Genomic DNA, 9,622 nt, shown 5'->3' on the forward strand with positions numbered 1-9,622 from the left:
TACGCATTCCAAAAGCAAAAATTCTCTAAATTCTCTGATCTTTCAAATTCTCAAACCCTAACAATGGCGTCTTCTGCTCATGTCGATCCATCCACTTACGATATTTCATCTGCACCAGTCATGAAGATTCAATCCACTAATTATTACGTGGATGGTGAAGTTTCTCTATACCAAGAGGAATTGAAGATGCTCATAGTTGCTCTCAAACACTCTGTTTTATCCACGGCGATGTTCAATTCCTTTTTTGTTCCATTGTCCTGGCTTTCTCAAGCAGGATCCACTGCAACATACAACAAAGCTTCCGATACGATCACTTTTCATCTTGTGAACGATAAAAAGGTTAGGTTATCCAAGAAACTCTTCTACCAGATTCTTGATATTCCGAATTCACCTCCTTATGTTGATTTCACATTCCCACAAATAGTCCATATGTTTAATGAGATGGGATATCAGCCCCCATTGTCAAAAATCAGTGATTTTAAGAAATCTGGACTTCCACGATTATGGAATTTTTTGTTTGGGATTTTTCTTCGATGTTTGACCGGAAGAACTGTTGGGTTAGACAAAGGCAGAATGGAAGTTTATGCTATGGTGGCAGGCTTATACTATGATCTTCAGGCAGACTATTCTACACAATTATGGAAGGAATTCCAAAAAGGTGTAGAACATACGAATGCTGTTCATGGCATTTCGTGTGCACGATATTGGAGCCTTATTTTGCAGTATTTTTATAATAAGGAAGGGATACTCGTACCAACTGACGAAGAGAAAGTTAATTTTCAATCATATCATTATCCGAAGGAAGTTGTGGATGATGCTGATGAATTCCCATCTGTTGCTCGGATTCCAGATGCGATGCTTAAAAGGGTGGATCCTACGAATTCGGTTTTGATAACATATCTGAAGACAATCGATTCTTATGTTCCAACTGGGATCTTGTTACCTAGGGAAGAGAAGAAGTCCAAAAAGTCAAAGAAGTCTGATCCTGTTTCCTCTGAAAAGAAAACCAAGGATTCGAAATCTTCAAAGTCTCCAAAGAAGAAGCTTGCAACTGTTGAAGTATCGGTTGATGAGACCCAGGTGATTGAGCCCATCATCGAAGAAACTCAAGAGAAGGTTATCATTCCTTCGAAAACAGGAATGTTTCGAAGAGTAAAAATGAAGTCCACTCGCAAACATCAGTCTCCTACACAAAAGATGGTTCGCAAACCACAGATAACTCACCAAGGAGTATTAATTCGCGAAGTACCAGCACCAGTTTCTCCGGGGTCGAAGAAAAGGATGGCTGAAGATATGGCCAACAAGTTGTCATAGAAAAAGAAGAAGAAGGCTCGAAAGCTGGTAATTTCCACTGAGTCGACTGAAGATGATGAAGAAAGAGTTCTAGAAACTCCTGAGAAGACAGTTGTCACACCACCCGAAGTTTCGATTGCCAAATCAATTTTTTAGGAGGTTCGAACTTCAGGCATCCCTGCACACGTATCTGATACAGATGCAAATGTCGATATGGGTGAAGGAGGTTCGAAGCATGAAGATCAAGGTCCTATTATTTCTACTCCTATTGTTTCTGTCTCACCATCAACTATTCCCATTACATCATCTACTCATTCTCCAACCTTCGAACATATTCTTGATCAACCTTTTACCTCAATCTTTTCTTCACAATCAACTGATCCACCCAAATCAACTTCACCCATTCAAGAAACAATTGAAATGGAGACTGAGCATGATAATGAGGGGTTTGGTGGTACATTTGAAGATTTGGAATTTCAAGATGAAGAAGAGGAATTTCCTGATCATATGCTGATGACTATGAAGCAGTATAAAATTCTTAATCAGAAATTGAATTCTATAATTCAATCTCAAGCAGATCTTGGAGGAGGTTCATCAGTATCAAGTCTGGAAATTGATACAATGTTAAAGATGATGGAATCACGAATAATCAGCAAAGTATCCGACATGATGAAAGCTTCCGAGTCTATTATTTTGGAGAAGGTTGACTACACTGATCAAAATAATGAACTTCGTGTTAAAAATCAAAGATCAGATTTTATGGGTGAAGTCAAGAATCTGAAAAGCCTAACAAAAGAACGTCATGTTATTTTTGTTCAAGAAGTGAAGAAGGTGAGGGAAGATGTTAACATGCAAATTCGTGAACTCCGCGAATAAATGCAAAAAGAAGTTGCAGCTGTTCACCATGATTATGCATCTGTGAATCAAAAGGTGGATATCATTTGTGATGCGGTAACAAGATTTGTGAAGTTATACGAAAATTTGAGTCCTCAAATAACTCAAATCTCAACATCCTAAACTGCAAGTTTTGAGGAAGTGATAAAGCTGCTCAAAGAGTTAAAGGAAATTTCAGAAAGACCGGTTTCGTATCCATTGATTACTCCGGAATTTCTATCTCAAAAGTTTGTTCAATTCGAAGCTATACTTAACAAGCAACTTGCCCCGCTCTTTCGCATATCCAGTCTTCTTCCAACAACAACTGCCCCTCCTGTTTTCACAGGGGTGCAAGAGGGAGAAAGGAAGTCAGGAGGAGAAAATGCGAAAGTGGTGGGCAAAGTATTTTCTACGAACATCCCTTCAAGAAAACCGGTGATTGTATCTGCTGAACCAGTGACTTCAACTATCATAACAACGATGCCAACTACAAGACCAATTTCGAAAGGAATTGTAATTGGTAAACCTTTGGAAACTGGTGGGAGTGGATCGAAGCCAAAAGAAGTAACTGAAAAACCTGCTTCAAAAGACAAAGGGAAATCGATTCTTGTTGAAAAATCGAAGGAAGAAAAGAAGGCGGAAGCAGAAGCTGAGATTGAAAAGCTCAGAATTGTTCAGAGTATAATGGTACAGAGAGCAAATGATCCAAAGGGGATGGATAAAGGTGATCCAACGAAACACTATAACTACGAGACAATCGAAGCCAAGGTTGCTTTTAATCACATGTATACATTTGAAAAGAAGCCAAAGCAGAGTTACCTGGTCACGAATACAGATGCATGTCAGTTGGATTTCCCAATACATGAGATGATGTTTATCATGCCACAGTTCAAGGCAGAAGGGAACTTTAAAAACAAAGATGATGGTACACACATGAAAATATGTTTTCATGCTGTTCTTGGAAAATCCCCTGAAGATGTTTGGTCTTGATCAAAATAAAGAAAGTGATCAACATGAAAAAGGATATGGTTTTCGAAAACACAGTCCAAAATTTTAAATATGTGGTTGCCAGGGCAGATGGAAAGATTTGTGAATTCACTGTTGCAGATTTTCCATTGATGAACTTGTATGATCTCATACAAGTTGCATTGCTTTTAAAAGACAAATCTTTTTCATTCCTACAAAACACAGATCCAGAAGAATTCAAGATTGGAGTTGCTCACATCAAAATCTTCATCGAAAATTATTATGAGTGTTTGGCAATGACCGATGTGGAGTTAGCAACTGCCAAGGGAATGGAAATAAAAGCTCCAATGGCTCCTTCGAAGACTCAGACTGAATTGAAGAAATATGCTGATGGAGAAATTTATCTTAAGCCATTTGGAATAGTTTTTGCTGGAAAAGACAAAACAGGAAAAGCTAAACGATTCTTGTTCCAGGCAAGTGAAGTAGAAAGGTACTCTACGTCTCAATATACGAACTTAATTGTTCGTATGAATCATTGCAAGAAAAACAATGAAGGAGACAAGAAGGAGTTGAAGAAGATTATTTCATGGTATACAGAGGTTCGAAGAGTTTTGATGTACTCCATCACACTTCTTACGAACTGAAGACTTCGACTATGATTACAAAGGGGGAGATTGTTAGAGTCGAAGTGTTGTAATTAGTCGAAGTATGTTTTGGTGTCTTCGAACATTCTGTAATTTATTTTACTAGGGCATTGTATTCGAAGCTTAATGCTTAGTCCTTAGTATATTTTTTGTACACTTTCCTCTCCTATAAATAGGAGGGTTTACTAGGGTCATAGTAACGAAGTCTTTACAGATTTACATATTGTACTCTGTAAAACTTGGAAGCGTAATTGAGCATAACAGATCATATTTACATACTGTGTCTAAATCTCGCATCATTACTTTAATTCATACTCTGATTAATTCATTACTCGATTCTTTGTTTCTACAGATCCACCCCTTGCATTTTTGTTGGTTACTCTCCCACTCAAAGTGCATACTATGCTTATGATCCAAAATCCTCCAAGATTTATACATCTCGTCATGTTGTCTTCATTGAAACTGAATTTCCTTTCCATAAACTCACCAACTCACCCACTACTGAGCCTTCTATCAACCTTGATCACTGGATTCCCATCTCCCTTCCACTCGAAAATTCTGCTACTCTTTCCACAAATCAACCATCACCACCTGCATCCTCCACCACTACTAACATTTCTATTCCTGAAAATCCCCCTGTCATCATCAATAATCAGCCTCCTGTCCCAAACAACTCTCCTCCTCAATCCCCTAATCCTCTCCCTTCCTCTACAATGAACACACGTCCTCACCCTAAACCAAATACTCGTTATTACAATTCTGATTTTCAAATATACACGACCTTTCCTTCATATCCAACTGAACCTTCTACAATCTCTCAAGCTCTAAAACACCCATCATGGCGCAACGCCATGCAAGAACAATTTAATGCCCTCCAACGCAACCATACCTGGTCTCTTGTACCATCTTCCCAAGCTCAAAATCTTGTCGGATGCAAGGGGTCTATAGAACAAAATACAAACCTGATGGATCAATCGATCGTCTTAAGGCACGTCTTGTTGCCAAGGGCTTCCACCAACGCCCTGGCATTGATTACTGAGAAACCTTCAGCCCTGTTCTTAAACCAGCTACTTTACGACTCATACTCTCTCTTGCTGTCTCCAACGATTGGGATCTTCGGCAATTGGATATAAACAATGCCTTCTTACAAGGTACCCTAAGCGAAGACGTTTACATGTCCCAACCCCAAGGCTTTGTCAACCCATCTTATCCTCACCATGTTTGCAAATTAAACAAAGCCCTATATGGGCTTCAACAAGCATCGCGTGCCTGGTATGATGAACTCAAAACATACCTCATCTCTCTTGGATTCAAAGCCACAATTTCTGATCCATCTGTCTTTATTCTCAAAAACAACCAAATTTTCATTCTAGTACTTGTCTATGTTGATGACATTATAGTCATCGGTCCATCTCCCATCCACTTATCTAAATTCATCACTCACCTTTCATCTAAATTTTCTCTAAAAGATCTTGGTTCCTTATCCTACTTCCTAGGTGTTGAAGTTCTTCCCCACTCAAATGGAATCCTACTCTCTCAACGAAAATATATTCTTGATATTATCACTAGACCCAAAATGACAAATTGTAAGCCTGTCTCCACACCAATGATCAGTTCAGAAACACTCACATTAAAAGGCGGCACACCACATCCAGTCCCAACTGAGTATCGCACTCTAGTTGGCGCCCTGCAATACTTATCCTTGACGAGGCCAGAGATATCTTTTACTGTAAATCGTTTGTCTCAATTTATGCAGGCTCCAACTTCTATACATTGGACAACTCTGAAACGTTTAATACGATATTTGCATGGCACTCTTCATCATGGCATAGTTCTACATCGGAAATCACCACTTCAACTTCATGTTTTCACTGATGCTGACTGGGCAGGAGACAAAGATAACTATAGAAGTACTACTGGATATATTGTTTACCTTGGTTCAAATCCCATCTCGTGGAGCTCCAAACGCCAAAGCACTCTTGCTCGAAGTTCCACAGAAGCTGAATTTAGAGTTGTTGCATCCACAACCACTGAAGTTCAATGGCTCATCTCATTGCTAAGTGAAATAGACATTTCATCTTCTACCATACCTGCTATATATTGTGACAACCTAAGTGCCACTTCATATTCAGCAAACCCAGTCTTCCACTCAAGAATGAAACATCTTGCATTAGACTTCCACTTTGTAAGAGAAAAAGTCCAGCAAGGGTCTATACGGGTACAACACATAGCAGGTGATGATCAACTAGCTGATGCCCTCACTAAACCTTTACCAAGACCACGGTTTCATTATCTCATTTCCAAGATTGGTCTTCTCACTGAATCGTCCATCTTGCGGGGGCATATTAAGATATAACCCGGTTATATCTATTCACATATTTAGATGCATATATTTAGCCCACATGTATATTACTTTGTTAAATATTGTTTCCGTAGATATCTCCATTAGTTAGCCTCCTCTTTCAATATATACACCCTAATTGTAATCCTATGTACTTCAATCAATATACAATACAAATATAATTCCTACTCATCTTCTTCTTTCTCTGCAATCTTTATAGTAACGTCATTACCAGCCTGCCACGTCGACAAAAGCGCACACGACGTTGCCCACACCGTTTAGTCTTACTCCCGCTTCTTCAATTTGGATTGATGGATTGGCGCCTGAGAAGTGATAATATTGGGCCAAAACTAGTCAATAAGGCTTAAAAATTTTAGGTTGTCACTAATATAATCGGTATAAATATGGGGCCCTTTGGTATTTGGGGGCTCGGGACAGTCACCCAGCTTGCCCAGGCCCATGGGCCGGCCCTGCGGGAAACTTTCCCGCTCTACTCCGTGCAGTCTTAGTAATATGTTTGAGTAATTATATATCCTCCTGCTATTTGGATTTTTGTGGTGGGCATTGAATTTCGATTTTCTGCCATGTATCCTTTAAACACATTTATAGGAGGATATATAATTGCTCGATCTCTTCATCTAATAAAAATAAAATGTATTTATAGTTATGTCTTAGAAGAGGGAGGACCAATGAGCCTAATTGAATGACTCACTTATGAACTCTAGATTCTACAAGTTCGTTTTGACATGTAAAATATCCATGCTTAAACATGTACATTTTCCTTTGCATCTATGTAATAGTTTGGTGATATTCGTTAAGCTAGCGATTCCATACCACGACTACGAACCTTGGGGGAGATGTTCACCTGTAAGAATCTCCTCCACATAGGATTCCTACCAGTCCTTTTACTCCCATACTAGAAGGCTTTGAATGACAGTTACATCACCGGTGGTGTTGATACATTAGCACCTTAACTCAATATTTTAATCAAAATATATTCTATATGCATATATGTTTCTTTACAAAAATACATTTATATAAAAATAATAATAAGTTGGAGTAAAATCTTATATTAATTACAAATGAAAATAAAAATGAACATGGTGTAACAAGAGCTATTAGTAGGTCATTAAACTCTATATAGGTAGGTTCAAATGTTTTTCACATCTATAGTGTGCTAGAATGCACCAATATGAATTTAGTATTTAATTATATGTATATTAAATGCTATCCATACTTATAACTCATTTTTATGGAAACTAATTAAATTCGTCATTAATGCCAACAATAATATTCTTTCAGAATGAATTCATATCTAGAAGAATGATAGTGTATTCTAGCAGAATGAGAGTGTATTCTAGTAGAATATACTCTCGTTCTTCATATTCCATTCAATTTTATTGTATTTTAAGTGATTGAGTCCTGAAACAAAATACGAACTCATATATAAAAACCTAGATGCGAATTTATTCTGAAAGAATGTTATTGCTGACATTAATGACAGATTTAATTAGTTTCCATAAAAAGAGAATTATAATTATGGATATCATTTAATATACATATAATTATGGAAATCATTTAATATCTATATTTATTTAATTAAATAATTATTTAATTTACTAAATTTCTATTGGTGCATTGTAGCACACAATAAATGTAAAAAACAAAATAACCTAGCCCTATATATATATATATATATATATATATATATATATATATATATATATATATATATATATATTGTTGGGAATTAAGGCATTCTTAATGCACTAGATCTACGCAACGAAATAATCAAAACAATCCTTATGTGTACATACACTCTAAGGATCTAGGTTTTACTAGTTATAGCAATCTATTTTGAGATTAAACAAACGATGGAATTACTAACCTTTTGATCTCTTGACTTCGCGATTGAGATCTCGTGACAACAACAATTGCAAGGATGACAAAGATCCTAACCATGAATCCTTATACTAGAATCACACCCCAATCACCAACTTGCAAAAGGAACTTTAAGAGAGATGGGACTTGGAACAAAAATTCCAATAACCATAGAAAGGTTATAATTTTTGTACATATGAGAGAGAGGGAGGGAGGATTGGATGAATTTTCTGAGACAAAAAGAAGTGTCGGGGTCTGACCCCTAGCATCCTATTTATAGTCTCCGGTTTAATTTAAATCCCAAAGGATAATCTTTATCCTTATTTGAATCAATTTATATCTTTTATCCATAAAGATAAATTCGATCTCATATATATTCTAGAAGGTTCTAGAATATTTCAATTAGTTACTAATGAGTTAATTAATATTAAACCCATTTAATTAATTTCAAAATAATTTTCAATTAATTTAGTAATTCATAATAAATTAACAAGTTATTTTATCTTAATTCCTTATTGTTTAATTGGGTCACGAGGGAAACTCAAAAGGACCCTACTAATATTAGAAATATTACCATTTAGTTAATGACATTGGACACTCAATCCAACAGTTTCCCACTTGGACAAGTCATCAACCATATGTGGTCCAATCCTTCCATAATAAACATCATATATCATACAATGCAACTGCCGAACTCTAATCTAATCAAGATTCAATCCTTAGATAAGTGATCATTTATTCCTTTGTTCTAGATATCTGTATGAAGCTGAGACATGGAAAAGGGTCAATCTCAGTGTTCAAGATTATGTTATGGATAAAGATTTGTGACGACTATATTTGACTACTAAATTGAACACATCAATTTAGGTCAGGTCTCGGCCAAGCACTTTAGATGTCAACACCAAATCATCAAGGGACCTATAGATATCACTTCTCTTGTTAAGTCAGAAGGAACACATAAACTTTAACTTCATAGTTTTTGTCTACTCACCATATCATACATATACATACCCTTTATTACTACCAATTACGGATAACAATGGAGTAAACAAATGCACAACATATTTTTAAATAAAAACCCCCACATGCATCTAAATTTGAAGAATGAGAGATATTATTATCATAGAATTAGTCATGCCTTCATCAATGAAGTAATCTCTAAGTGCAGGTTGATTAAATACTTCAATCTTTATTTACGTACTCATTAATGTTAACACAATCTCTATGCTATGTCTAAACTCTATAGACAATACACTAACGCTCATGACTGCCTTAAATAACTACTTTCTTCTAAGAGTATAACCGACTGCGGAGGTTTGAATAGATTAATACTCGGGAAGTGGTTTCCAAACATTCAAAAGGAGAACACGGTGATAAGCTAAATAAAATGACTGATTTCCATCATATATATTAAGATCTCCACATAATAATCACCAATCAGATTAAGACTTATATTGCTTAAGTTCTCAAAATTTTAAACAAACTAAACTAAGTGTGCTCAAGCCAATTTGTTGCCCCTTGACTTTGTCTGGCTGTCAGACTTGGTCAGTGACATTGGCTTTGGGAATCGATGGACAAGATTATCTTCCGATACGACTCTATTAACTATGATGTCTTCACATTC

Source organism: Lactuca virosa, chromosome 8 (assembly GCF_052849685.1).
Source record: "Lactuca virosa cultivar CGN04683 chromosome 8, Lactuca_virosa_CGN04683_v6, whole genome shotgun sequence".
NCBI classification, from domain to species: Eukaryota; Viridiplantae; Streptophyta; class Magnoliopsida; order Asterales; family Asteraceae; genus Lactuca; species Lactuca virosa.